The sequence below is a fragment of the Camelus bactrianus genome, chromosome 2 (assembly GCF_048773025.1).
Source record: "Camelus bactrianus isolate YW-2024 breed Bactrian camel chromosome 2, ASM4877302v1, whole genome shotgun sequence".
In the NCBI taxonomy this organism is placed as follows: Eukaryota; Metazoa; Chordata; class Mammalia; order Artiodactyla; family Camelidae; genus Camelus; species Camelus bactrianus.
Window position 1 is genome coordinate 7,963,317 of NC_133540.1, and position 13,207 is coordinate 7,976,523.

A 13,207-nucleotide genomic window follows, 5' to 3' on the forward strand; every position below is an offset into this window, starting at 1 on the left:
TACACCTAGAAAAATTTACTCTGATTTCACAGATTTTTCCTAACGTCAGTCTCGAATATCATACAGTTTTCCCAGAAAATATCTCTGCATGTGAGTTCTACCCATTATAATTGCAATTTCAATTGTTTCCCACAAAGTGACTATCCGTGGTGCGATAATGCTAAATTCATCACGGATTTGACAAATATTCATTACTCATTTGTGTGCCTGTGAATTACTGAACTTTCATCCACAATATAATGCATATATAAACCTTGAAAATATTATTCTAATTTTGCAGCTTTTTCTTAACTGCAGTTTAGAATATCAGGCAACTTTTGCAGGATAATTCTCTTGTAGAGTGTTCTACACAATAGACATGTAGTTTACATAGATCTCCTCGCCGTGACATACTGTCCTCCGAACATGCTTCATGCACCGAAGTTCGACAAATATTAATTGCTGAGTTGTTAGCATGCGGATTAATGTACTTTCATCTACCATAAAATTTATATATACAGCTAGAAGCATGTACTCAGTATATGCAGATATTTCTTAATGCCAGTTTCGAAAATAAGACCCTTTTCACAAAAAAATCTTCTTGGAGTGAGTTCTATACAATAGAGTTTTAATTTACATAGTTTCAATTACCTTGACGTTCCGTGTTCCGAATACATTACATGCATCACAGATTCTACAACATTCTTTAATGAGTGTAAGCATGTGCATTACAAACTTTCATCCACCACACAAGACATATTTGCACCTAGAAACATTAACTCTGAGTTCGCAGCAATTTCCTAATAGCAGTTGTGAAAATTATTCATTTTTTTTGGAATAACATTTTGGAGCGATTTCTACCCACTAGGCATGTAAATAACATAGATTCCATTGCTGTGAAATTACGTCTTTCGAACACGCTACATGCATAACGGATTCGACATATATTCACTACAAATATGTTTGCATGTGGATTACCGAACTTTCAGCATAATAAAAGGCATATTGATACTTAGAAGCATTTTCTCTGATTTCACAGATTTTTCCAAATGCCAGTTTAGAAAATGCGGCAGATTTCTTAGCAAAAAGCTTTTGTGGCAAGTTCTAACCAAGATTTCCGATTTACATAGATTTGCTCACCATGAAATTCCGTGTTCTGTACACGCTACATGCATCTCGGATTCCACAAATATTAACTACAGGGTTGTTAGCATGTGGATTACCGTAGTTTTATCCACCATACAAGGCATAATGGTGCTTACAAGCATTTTCTCATTTTTTGAAAATTTTTCTAACGCCACTTTCGAAAATGAGGCACTTTTCACCGAAAAATGCTCTTGGAGAGAGTTCTATACAATAGACATTTAATTTACATAGGTTCGCTCACCATCAAATTCTGTGTTCCGAGAAAGCTGCATGCATATCAGTTTCGACAAATATTCACTACAGAATTTTTTAGCATGTGGATTACTGAACTTTCATCCACCATACAATTCATATTGACACTTAGAATCATTTTCTCAGATTTCGAAGTGTTTTTCTAATGCCAGTTTTTAAAATGAGGCAGATTTCGCAGATAAATGCTTTTGGAGCGAGTTCTACCTAATACATGTGTAGATTGCAAGGTTTCTATTACCGTGATAGTCTGTGTTCCGAACACATTACATGGATCACGGATTTGACAAACATTTATTAATGAGTTGGGAACGTGTTGATTACCGAACATTCATCCAACAAACACGGCATATTTAAACCTAGAAATATTTCTCTGTGTTTGCAGATTTGTCCGAATGCCAGTTGCAAAACACAGGCAGTTTTCACAGGAAAATTCTCTTCGAGCGTTTTCTATCAGACAGACATGAAATTTACAATGTTTTATTCACCATGACATTCCTTGTTCAGAACAGGCAATAAGCATAATGCATTTATAAAACAATCATTGCTGATTCGAGAGCATGTGGATTTCCAAAATTTAATCCACCATACAAGGCATATTTACACCTAGAAATATTTACTCTGCTTTCACAGCTTTTTCCTAACTTCAGGTTTTAAAATCATGAAGTTTCCTCAGGAATAAACCTCTTCAAGTGAGTTCTATCTAGAGGAATTTTAATTTAAGCAGTTTCCCTCAAAGTGACTTTCCGTTTTCTGAACATGCTACATGCATCAAGGATTTGACAAACGTTAATTTCTCAGTTGTGTGCATGTTGATTACAGAACTTTAATCCACCTTATAAGACATATATACACCTAGAAATATTTACTCTGATTTCACTACTTTTTCCTATCGTCTGATTTGAAAATCATGATGTTTTTGCAGAAGTAAACTCTGCAAGCGAGTTCGACCCAGTAGAATTGTAATTTCAAAAGTTTCCCACAAAGAGACTTTCCATGGTCCGAACATGTTAAATTTATCACGGATTTGACAAACATTCATTACTCAGTTTTGTGCATGTAGATTACAGAATTTTCATCCACCATATAAGGCATATATAAACCTAGAAAACATTATTCTGAGTTCGCAGCTTTTTCCTAATGGAAGTTTAGAAACTCAGGCTACTATAGCAGGATTAATCTCTTGTAGTATGTTCTACATATTGGACATATAATTTACATAGAGTCCCTCGCCGTGAAATTCCGTGCTTCAAACTTGCTACTTGCACTGCAGGTTCAACATATATTCACTGCTGAGTTTTTAGCATGTGGATTACTGAAATTTCATCTACCATAAAATGTACATATACAGCTAGAAACATGTACAAAATATATGCAGATTTTTCCTAACGTCAGTTTCTGAAATCAGGCAGTTTTCAAAAAAATATACTCTTGGAACTTGTTCCCCCCAATAGACTTGTAATTTACATAGATTCGCTCATCGTCAAATTCTGTGTTCTGAAAAAAACATCAGAAAACATGCATCACGGTTTCGAAAATTATTCACTACAGATTTTTTAGCATGTGTATTTCTGAACTACATCACCATAAAATTCATATTGGCACTTAGAAGCATTTTCTCAAAATTCGAATTTTTTCCTAATGCCAGTTTAGAAAATGAGGCAGATTTCAAAATAAAATGCTTTTGGGGCAAGTTCTACCAAGTGGACATGTCATTTAAATGCTTTCACTCACCGTGATATTGCATGTTCCGAACACGATACATGCATCACTGATTCGACAAACATTCTTTATTGAGTGGTGAACATGTGTATTACCGAACTTTCATCCACCAACCAATGTGTATTTACACATAGAAACATTTATTTTTATTTAGTAGATTTCTCCTTACATCAGTTTCTAAAATCATGCAGTTTTCGCAGAAAAATACTCTTGGAGCGACTAATACCCAATAGACATGTAATTTACATTTTTCCCCTCACTGTGACATTCCATGTTCTGAACATGCTACATGCATCACAGATTCAGAAAGCATTCATTACTGTGTTATGAGCATGTGCATTACAAACTTTCATCCACCATACAAGACATAATAGCACCTAGAAACATTAACTCTGAGTTCGCAAAAATTTCCTAATAGCAGTTTTGAAAATTAGGCATTTTTCTAAGGAAAAAACTGTTGGAGCAATTTCTAACCACTAGGCATTTAATTTACATAGATTCCATTTCTGTGAATTTACGTCTTTTGAACACGCTACATGCATAACGGATTTGACACATATTCACTACAAATGAGTTTGCATGTGGATTACCGAACTTTCAACACAATAAAAGGCATAGTGACACTTTGAAGCATTTTCTCTGATTTCACAGAGTTTTGCAATCGCCAGATTCCAAAATGCAGCAGATTTCACAGCAAAAAACTCTTGGAGCGAGTTCTACCCAATAGACTTGTAATTTATATAGATTCACTCACCGTGAATCTCCGTGTTCTGAACACGCTACATGCATCTCAGATTCCACAAATATTCACTACAGAGTTATTAGCATATGGTTTTCCGTACTTTCATCCACCATACAAGGCATACTGACACTTACAAGCATTTTCTCATTTTTTGAAAGTTTTACCTAAAGCCAGTTTCGAAAATGAGGCAGTTTTCACAGAAAAATATTCTTGGAGAGAGTTCTCCACAATAGACATGTAATTTACATAGATTCGCTCACTGTCAAAATCTGTGTTCTGACAAAGATGCATGCATCAAGGTTTCGACAACTATTCACTACAGATTTGTTAACATGTGCATTTCAGATCTTTCATCCACATACAAGTCATATTGACACTTAGAAGCTTTTTCTCAGATTTCGAATATGTTTCCTACTGCCAGTTTTGAAAGTGAGGCAGATTTTGCAGTAAAATGCTTGTGGAGCGAGTTCTACCCAATGGACATGAAAGTTAAATGCTTCCGCTCATCGAGGATTTCCGTGTTCCAAACATGCTCCCTGCATCACTGTTTCGACAAACACTCTTTAATGAGTTGTGAACATTAGAATTACTGAATTTTCATCCACCAAAGAAGGCATAATTACACGTAGAAATACTTTTTCAGATTTAGTAGATATCTCCTAATGTCAGTTTCTAATATCATGCAGTTTATGCAGAAATATCCTATTGGAGCTAGTTCTACTCAATAGAGATGTAATTTACATAGATTCGCTGACCGTTAAATTCCGTGTTCTGAGAAAGCTCTATGCATCACTGAATCGAAAAAAATTCACTACAGACTTGTTAGCATGTGGATTACTGAGTTTTCATCCACCATTAAAGTCATATTGCACTTAGAAACATTTTCTCAGATTTCGAACTCTTTTCCTTATGCCAGTTTTGAAAATGAGGCAGATTTCACAGAAAAATACCTTTGGAGTGAGTTCTACCCAATAAATTTGTAATTTACAAAGATTTTTCACCATGATATTCTGTGTTCCGTATATGAAACGTGCATCACGGATTCTACAAACATATTTTAATGAGTTGTGAACATGTGGATTACCATACTTTCTACCACCAAACACGGCATATTTACACCTAGAAATGTTTCTACTCGTTTGCATGTTTGTCCTAATGCCACTTGCGGTATATAACCAGTTTTCACACAAAAAATCTCTTCGATCATGTTCTATCAAATAGACATGAAATTTACAATGTTTCACTTACCATGAAATTCTGTGTTCATAACACGTTACATGCATATTGGATTTAGAAATCATTCATTACTTAGTTGTGAGCATGTGGATTTCTGAACTTTCAACCACCATACAAGGTATATTTACACCTAGAAATATTTACTCTGCTTTCACAGTTTTTCCTAACTTCAGTTTAAAAATCATGAAGTTTTCACAGAATAAACGTCTTCATGCGAGTTCTACCCAGTAGAATTGTAATTTAAATAGTTTCCCTCAAAGTGACTTTCCTTTTTCTGAACATGCTACATGCATCACGGTTTGACAAACATTCATTACTAAGTAGTGTGCATGTGGATTACAGAACATTCATCCACCATACAAGGCATAAATAAACCTAGAAATATTTACTCTGATTTCACAGATTTTTCCTAACGTCAGTCTCGAAAATCATAGTTTTCCCAGAAAAAATCTCTTCATGTGACATCTACCCATTAGAATTTTCAATTTCAATTTTTTCCCATAAAGTGACTTTCCGAGTTGTGAACATGCTAAATTCATCACGGATTTGACAAACATTCATTACTCATTTGTGTGCCTGTGATTTACAGAACTTTCATCCACCATATAATGCATATATAAACCTTGAAAATATTATTCTTATTTTTCAGCTTTTTCCTAACTGCAGTTTAGAATATCAGGCAACATTTGCAGGATAATACTCTTGTAGAATGTTCTAAACAATAGACATGTAATTTACATAGATCTCCTCGCCGTGACATACCGTCCTCCGAACATGCTTCATGCACCGCATTTCGACAAATATTAATTGCTGAGTTGTTAGCATGTGGATTAATGTACTTTCATCTACATTACAATGTATATATACAGCTAGAAGCATGTACTAAATATTTGCAGATATTTCTTAATGCCAGTTTCGAAAATAAGACATTTTTCACAGAAAAATTCTCTTGGAGTGAGTTCTATCCAATAGACTTGTAATTAAAATAGTTACTGTTACCGTGACGTTCCGTGTTCCGAATACATTACATGCATCACAGATTCTACAACATTCTTTCATGAGTGGAAGCATGTGCATTACCAAATTTCATCCACCACACTAGACATATTAGCACCTAGAAACAATAACTCTGAGTTCGCAGCAATTTCCTAATAGCAGTTTTGAAAATTAGGCATTTTTCTAAGGAAAAACCTTTTGGAGCGATTTTTACCCACTAGGCATGTAATTTACATAGATTCCATTGCTCTGAAATTACGTCTTTCGAACACGCTACATGCATAACCGATTTGACACATATTCACTACAAATGTGTTTGCATGTGGATTAACGAACTTTCAACACAATAAAAGGCAGAGTGACACTTTGAAGCATTTTCTCTGATTTCACAGAGATTTCCAATCACCAGATTCCAAAATGCAGCAGATTTCACAGCAAAAAACTCTTGGAGCGATTTCTACCCAATAGATTGTAATTTACATAGATTCACTAACCGTGAATCTCCGTGTTCTTAACACGCTACATGCATCTCTGTTTCCACAAATATTCACTACAGAGTTATTAGCATATGGTTTACCGTACTTTCATTCAACATAAAAGGCATACTGACACTTACAAGCATTTTCTCATTTTTTGAAACTTTTACCTAAAGCCAGTTTCGAAAATGAGGCAGTTTTCACAGAAAAATATTCTTGGAGAGAGTTCTCCACAATAGACATGTAATTTACATAGATTCGCTCACCGTCAAAATCTGTGTTCTGACAAAGTTGCATGCATCAAAGTTTCGAAAATTATTCACTACAGATTAGTTAGCATGTGGATTTCTGATCTTTCATCCACATACAAGTCATATTGACTCTTAGAAGCATTTTCTCAGATTTCGAATATATTTCCTAATGCCAGGTTTGAAAGTGAGGCACATTTTTCAGTAAAATGCTTGTGGAGCGAGTTCTACCCAATGGACATGAAATTTAAATGCTTCCGCTCATCGAGAATTTCCGTGTTCCAAACATGCTCCCTGCATCACGGATAAGACAAACACTCTTTAATGATTTGTGAACATTAGAATTACTGAATTTTCATCCACCAAACAAGGCATAATTACACGTAGAAAGACTTTTTCAGATTTAGTAGATATCTCCTAATGTCAGTTTCTAAAATCATGCAGTTTATGCAGGAAAATTCTCTTGGATCGAGTTCTAATCAATAGAGATTTAATTTACATAGATTCGCTCAAGGTTAAATTCCGTGTTCTGAGAAAGTTGTATGCATCACTGAATCGACAAAAATTCACTACAGATTTGTTAGCATGTGGATTACTTAGATTTCACCAACCATTAAATTCATATTGCACTTAGAATCATTTTCTCAGATTTCGAAATGTTTTCCTTATGCCAGTTTTGATAATGAGGGAGATTTCACAGAATAATACTTTTGGAGTGTATTCTACCCAATAAATATGTAATTTACAAAGTTTATTTCACCATGATATTCTGTGTTCTGAATATGGTATGTGCATCACGGATTCGACAAACATTGTTTAATGAGTTGTGAACATGTGGATTACCAAACTTTCGTCCACCAAACACGGCATATTTACACGTAGAAATCTTTCTCCTCGTTTGCAAGTTTGTCCTAATGCCACTTGCGAAATACAGGCAGTTTTCACAGAAAAATTCTCTTCGAACGTGTTCTATCCAATAGACATTTCCACCATAGAAGGCATATTTACACCTAGACATATTTACTCTGCTTTCACAGCTTTTTCCTAATTTCAGGTTTTAAAATCATGAAGTTTATCAGGAAAAAACCTCTTCAAGCGAGTTCTATCCAGAGGAATTTTAATTTAAGCCGTTTCCCTCAAAGTGACTTTCCGTTTTCTGAACATGCTACAAGCATCACGGATTTGACAAACGTTAATTACTCAGTTGTGTGCATGTGGATTAGAGAACTTTCATCCACCTTATAAGACATATATACACCTAGAAATATTTACTCTGATTTCACTACTTTTTCCTACCGTCTGTTTTGAAAATCATGATGTTTTTGCAGAAGTAATCTCTGCAAGCGAGTTCGACCCAGTAGAATTCTAATTTCAATAGTTTCCCACAAAGTGACTTTCCATGGTCCAAACATGCTAAATTCATCATGGATTTGACAAACATTCATTACTCAGTTTTGTGCATGTAGATTACAGAATTTTCATCCACCATATAAGGCATATATAAACCTAGAAAACATTATACTGAGTTCGCAGCTTTTCCTAATGGCAGTTTAGAAAATCAGGCAACTATAGTAGGATAAGTCTCTTGTAGCGTGTTCTACACATTGGACATGTAATTTACATAGAGTCCCTCGCCGTGAAATTCCGTGCTTCAAACTTGCTACTTGCACCACAGGTTCGACAAATATTCACTGCTGAGTTGTAAGCATGTGGATTACTGAAATTTCAACTACCATAAAATGTATATATACAGCTAGAAACATGTACAAAGCATATGCAGGTTTTTCCTAACGTCAGTTTGTGAAATCAGGCAGTTTTTAAGAACTATACACTTAGAACTTGTTCCACCCAATAGACATTTTATTTACATAGATTCGCTCATCGTCAAATTCTGTCTTCTGAAAAAACTGCATGCATCACTGTTTTGAAAAATATTCACTATAGATTTGTTAGCATGCGTATTTCTGAACTTTAATCACCATAGGGTTCATATTGACCCTTAGAAGAATTTTCTCAAAATTCGAATTTTTTCCTAATGCCAGTTTGGAAAATGAGGCTGATTTTAAAGAAAAATGCTTTTGGAGCAAGTTCTACCAAGTGGACATGTAATTTAAATGCTTTCACTCACCGTGATATTGCATGTCCCGAACACGCTACATGCATCACTGATTCGAAAAACATTCTTTATTGAGTGGTGAACATGTGTATTACCGAACTTTTATCCACCATAAAATGTGTATTTACACATAGAAATATTTATTCTTATTTAGTAGATTTCTCCTTACGTCAGTTTCTAAAATCATGCAGTTTTCGCAGAAAAATACTCTTGGAGCGACCACTACCCTATAGACTTGTAATTTAATTTTTTTTCTCACTGTGACATTCCATGTTCTGAACATGCTACATGCATCACAGATTCAGAAAGCATTCATTACTGTGTTATGATTATGTGCATTAAAAACTTTCATAAACCATGCAAGACATAATAGCACCTAGAAACATTAACTCTGAGTTCACATCAATTTCCTAATAGCAGTTTTGAAAATTAGGCATTTTCCTAAGGAAAAAACTGTTGGAGCGATTTCTACCCACTAGGCATGTAATTTACATGGATTCCATTGCTGTGAAATTACATCTTTCGTACACTCTACATGCATAACGGATTTGACACATATTCACTACAAATGTGTTTGCATGTGGATTACCGAACATTCAGCATAATAAAAGGCATATTGATACTTAGAAGCATTTTCTCTGATTTCACAGAGATTTCCAATCGCCAGATTCCCAAATGCAGCAGATTTCACAGCAAAAAGCTCTTGGAGAGAGTTCTACCCAATAGACTTGTAATTTACAAAGATTCACTCACCGTGAAACTCCGTGTTCTGAACACGCTACATGCATCTCAGATTCCACAAATATTCACTACAGAGTTATTAGCATAAGGTTTACCATACTTTCATCCACCATACAAGGCATACTAACACTTACAAGCATTTTCTCATTTTTTGAAAGTATTTCCTAAAGCCAGTTTCGAAAATGAATCAGTTTTCACAGAAAAATATTCTTGGGGAGAGTTCTAACCAATAGGCCTGTAATTTACATAGATTCGCTCACCGTCAAAATCTGTGTTCTGACAAAGATGCATGCATCAAGATTTCGAAAAGTATTCACTACAGATTTGTTAGCATGTGCATTTCTGATCTTTCATCCACATAAAAGTCATATTGACATGAAGAAGCTTTTTCTCAGATTTCGAATATGTTTCCTACTGCCAGTTGTGAAAGTGAGGCAGATTTTGCAGAAAAATGCTTGTGGAGCGAGATCTACCCAATGGACATGAAATTTAAATGCTTCCGCTCATCGAGGATTTCCGTGTTCCAAACATGCTCCCTGCATCACGGATTCGACAAACACTCTTTAATGAGTCTTGAACATTAGTATTACTGAATTTTCATCCACCAAACAAGGCATATTTACACGTAGAAAGACTTTTTCAGATTTAGTAGTTAACTCCTAATGTCAGTTTCTAAAATCATGCAGTTTATGCAGGAAAATCCTCTTGGAGCGAGTTCTACTCAATAGAGATGTAATTTACATACATTCGCTCACCGTTAAATTCCGTGTTCTGAGAAAGATATATGCATCACTGAATCGACAAAAATTCACAACAGACTTGTTAGCATGTGGATTACTGAATTTTCATCCACCATTAAAGTCATATTGCATTTAGAAACATTTTTTCAGATTTCGAACACTTTTCCTTATGCCAGTTTTGAAAATGAGGCAGATTTCACAGAAAAATACTTTTGGAGTGAGTTCTACCCAATAAATATGTAATTTACAAAGTTTATTTCACCATGATATTCTGTGTTCTGAATATGATATGTGCATCACGGATTCTACAAACATTTTTTAATGAGTTGTGAACATGTGGATTACCAAACTTTCATCCTCCAAACACGGCATATTTACACCTAGAAATGTTTCTCCTCGTTTGCAGGATTGTCCTAATGCCACTTGCAAAATACAGGCAGTTTTCACAGAAAAATTCTCTTCGATCGTGTTCTATCCAATAGACATGAAATTTACAATGTTTCACTTACCATGACATTCCTTGTTCATAACACGCTACATGCATATTGGATTTAGAAATCATTCATTACTTAGTTGTGAGCATGTGGATTTCTGAAATTTCAACATCCATACAAGCTATAATTACACCTAGATATAATGACACTTCTTTCACAGCATTTTCCTTACTTCAGTTTCAAAAATCATGAAGTTTTCACAGAAAATAACTCTTCATGCGAGTTCTACCCAGTAGAATTGTAATTTAAGTAGTTTCCCTCAAAGTGACTTTCCATTTTCTGAACACGCTATATGCATCACTGATTTGACAAACATTCATTACTCAGCTGTGTGCATGTGGATTACAGAACTTTCATCCACCATACAAGGCATAAATACACCTAAAATTATTTACTCTGATTTCACAGATTTTTCCTATCGTCAGTCTCAAAATCATAAAGATTTCCCAGAAAAAATTTCTTCATGTGACATATATCCGTTAGAATTGCAATTTCAATTGTTTCCATCAAAGTGACTTTCCGTGGTGCGAACATGTTAAATTCATCACAGATTTGACAAACATTCATTACTCAGTTGTGTGCCTGTGATTTACAGAACTTTCATCCACCATATAATACATATATAAACCTAGAAAATATTATTCTGATTTTGCAGCTTTTTCCTAACTGCAGATTAGAATATCAGGCAACTTTTGCCGGATAATTCCTTGTAGAGTGTTCTACATTATAGACATATAATTTACATAGATCTCCTCGCCGTGACATACCGTGCTCCGAAAATGCTTCATGCACCGCAGTTCGACAAATATTAATTGCTGAGTTGTTAGCATGTGGATTAATGTACTTTCATCTACCATACAATGTATAAATACAGCTAGAAGCATGTACTCAGTATTTGCAGATATTTCTTAATGCCAGTTTTGAAAATAAGACCCTTTTCACAGAAAAATCCTCTTGGAGTGAGTTCTACCCAATAGACTTGTAATTTACATACTTTCAGTTACCATGACGTTCTGTGTTCCGAATTCATTACATGCATCACAGAATCTACAATATTCTTTAATGCATGTACTCATGTGCATTACAAACTTTCATCCACCACACAAGACATATTTGCACCTAGAAACATTAACTCTGAGTTCGCAGCAATTTCCTAATAGCAGTTTTGAAAATTATTCATTTTTTTTGGAATAACATTTTGGAGTGATTTCTACCCACTAGGCATGTAAATAACATAGATTCCATTGCTGTGATATTACGTCCTTCGAACACGCTACATGCACAACGGATTCGAGATATATTCACTACAAATATGTTTGCATGTGGATTACCGAACTTTCAGCATAATAAAAGGCATATTGATACTAAGAAGCATTTTCTCTGATTTCAAAGAATTTTCCAAAGGCAGTTTAGAAAATGTGGCAGATTTCTTAGCAAAAATCTTTTGAGGCAAGTTCTATCCGAGACTTGTAATTTACCTAGATTCGCTCACCGTGAAATTCCGTGTTCTGAACACGCTACATGCATCTCGGATTCCACAAATATTTACTACATAGTTGTTAGCATGTGGATTACCGTAGTTTTATGCACCATACAAGGCATAATGGCGCTTACAAACATATTCTCATTTTTTGAAAATTTTCATCACGCCACTTTTGAAAATGAGGCAGTTTTCACTGAAAAATGCTCTTGGAGAGAGTTCTACACAATAGACATTTAATTTACATAGGTTTGCTTACCGTCAAATTGTGTGTTCGGAGAAAGCTGCATGCATAACCGTTTCGACAAATATTCACTACAGAATATTTTAGCATGTGGATTACTGAACTTTCATCCACCATACAATTCATATTGACACTTAGAGCCATTTTCTCAGATTTCAAAGTGTTTTTCTAATGCCATGTTTGAAAATGAGGCAGATTTCGCAGATAAATGCTTTTGGAGCGAGTTCTACCTAATACATGTGTAATTTGCAAGGTTTCTATTACCGTGATAGTCTGTGTCCGAACACATTACATAGATCACGGATTCGACAAACATTGATTAATGAGTTGGGAACGTGTTGATTTCCGAACATTCATCCAACAAACACGGCATAGTTACACCTAGAAATTTTTCTCTGTGTTTGCAGATTTGTCCAAATGCCAGTTGCAAAAAACAGGCAGTTTTCACAGGAAAATTCTCTTCGAGCGTTTTCTATCAGACAGACATGAAATTTACAATGTTTCCCTTACCATGACATTCCTTGTTCAGAACATGCTCTATGCATATTGGATGTATAAAACATTCATTGCTGATTCGAGAGCATGTGGATTTCCGAAA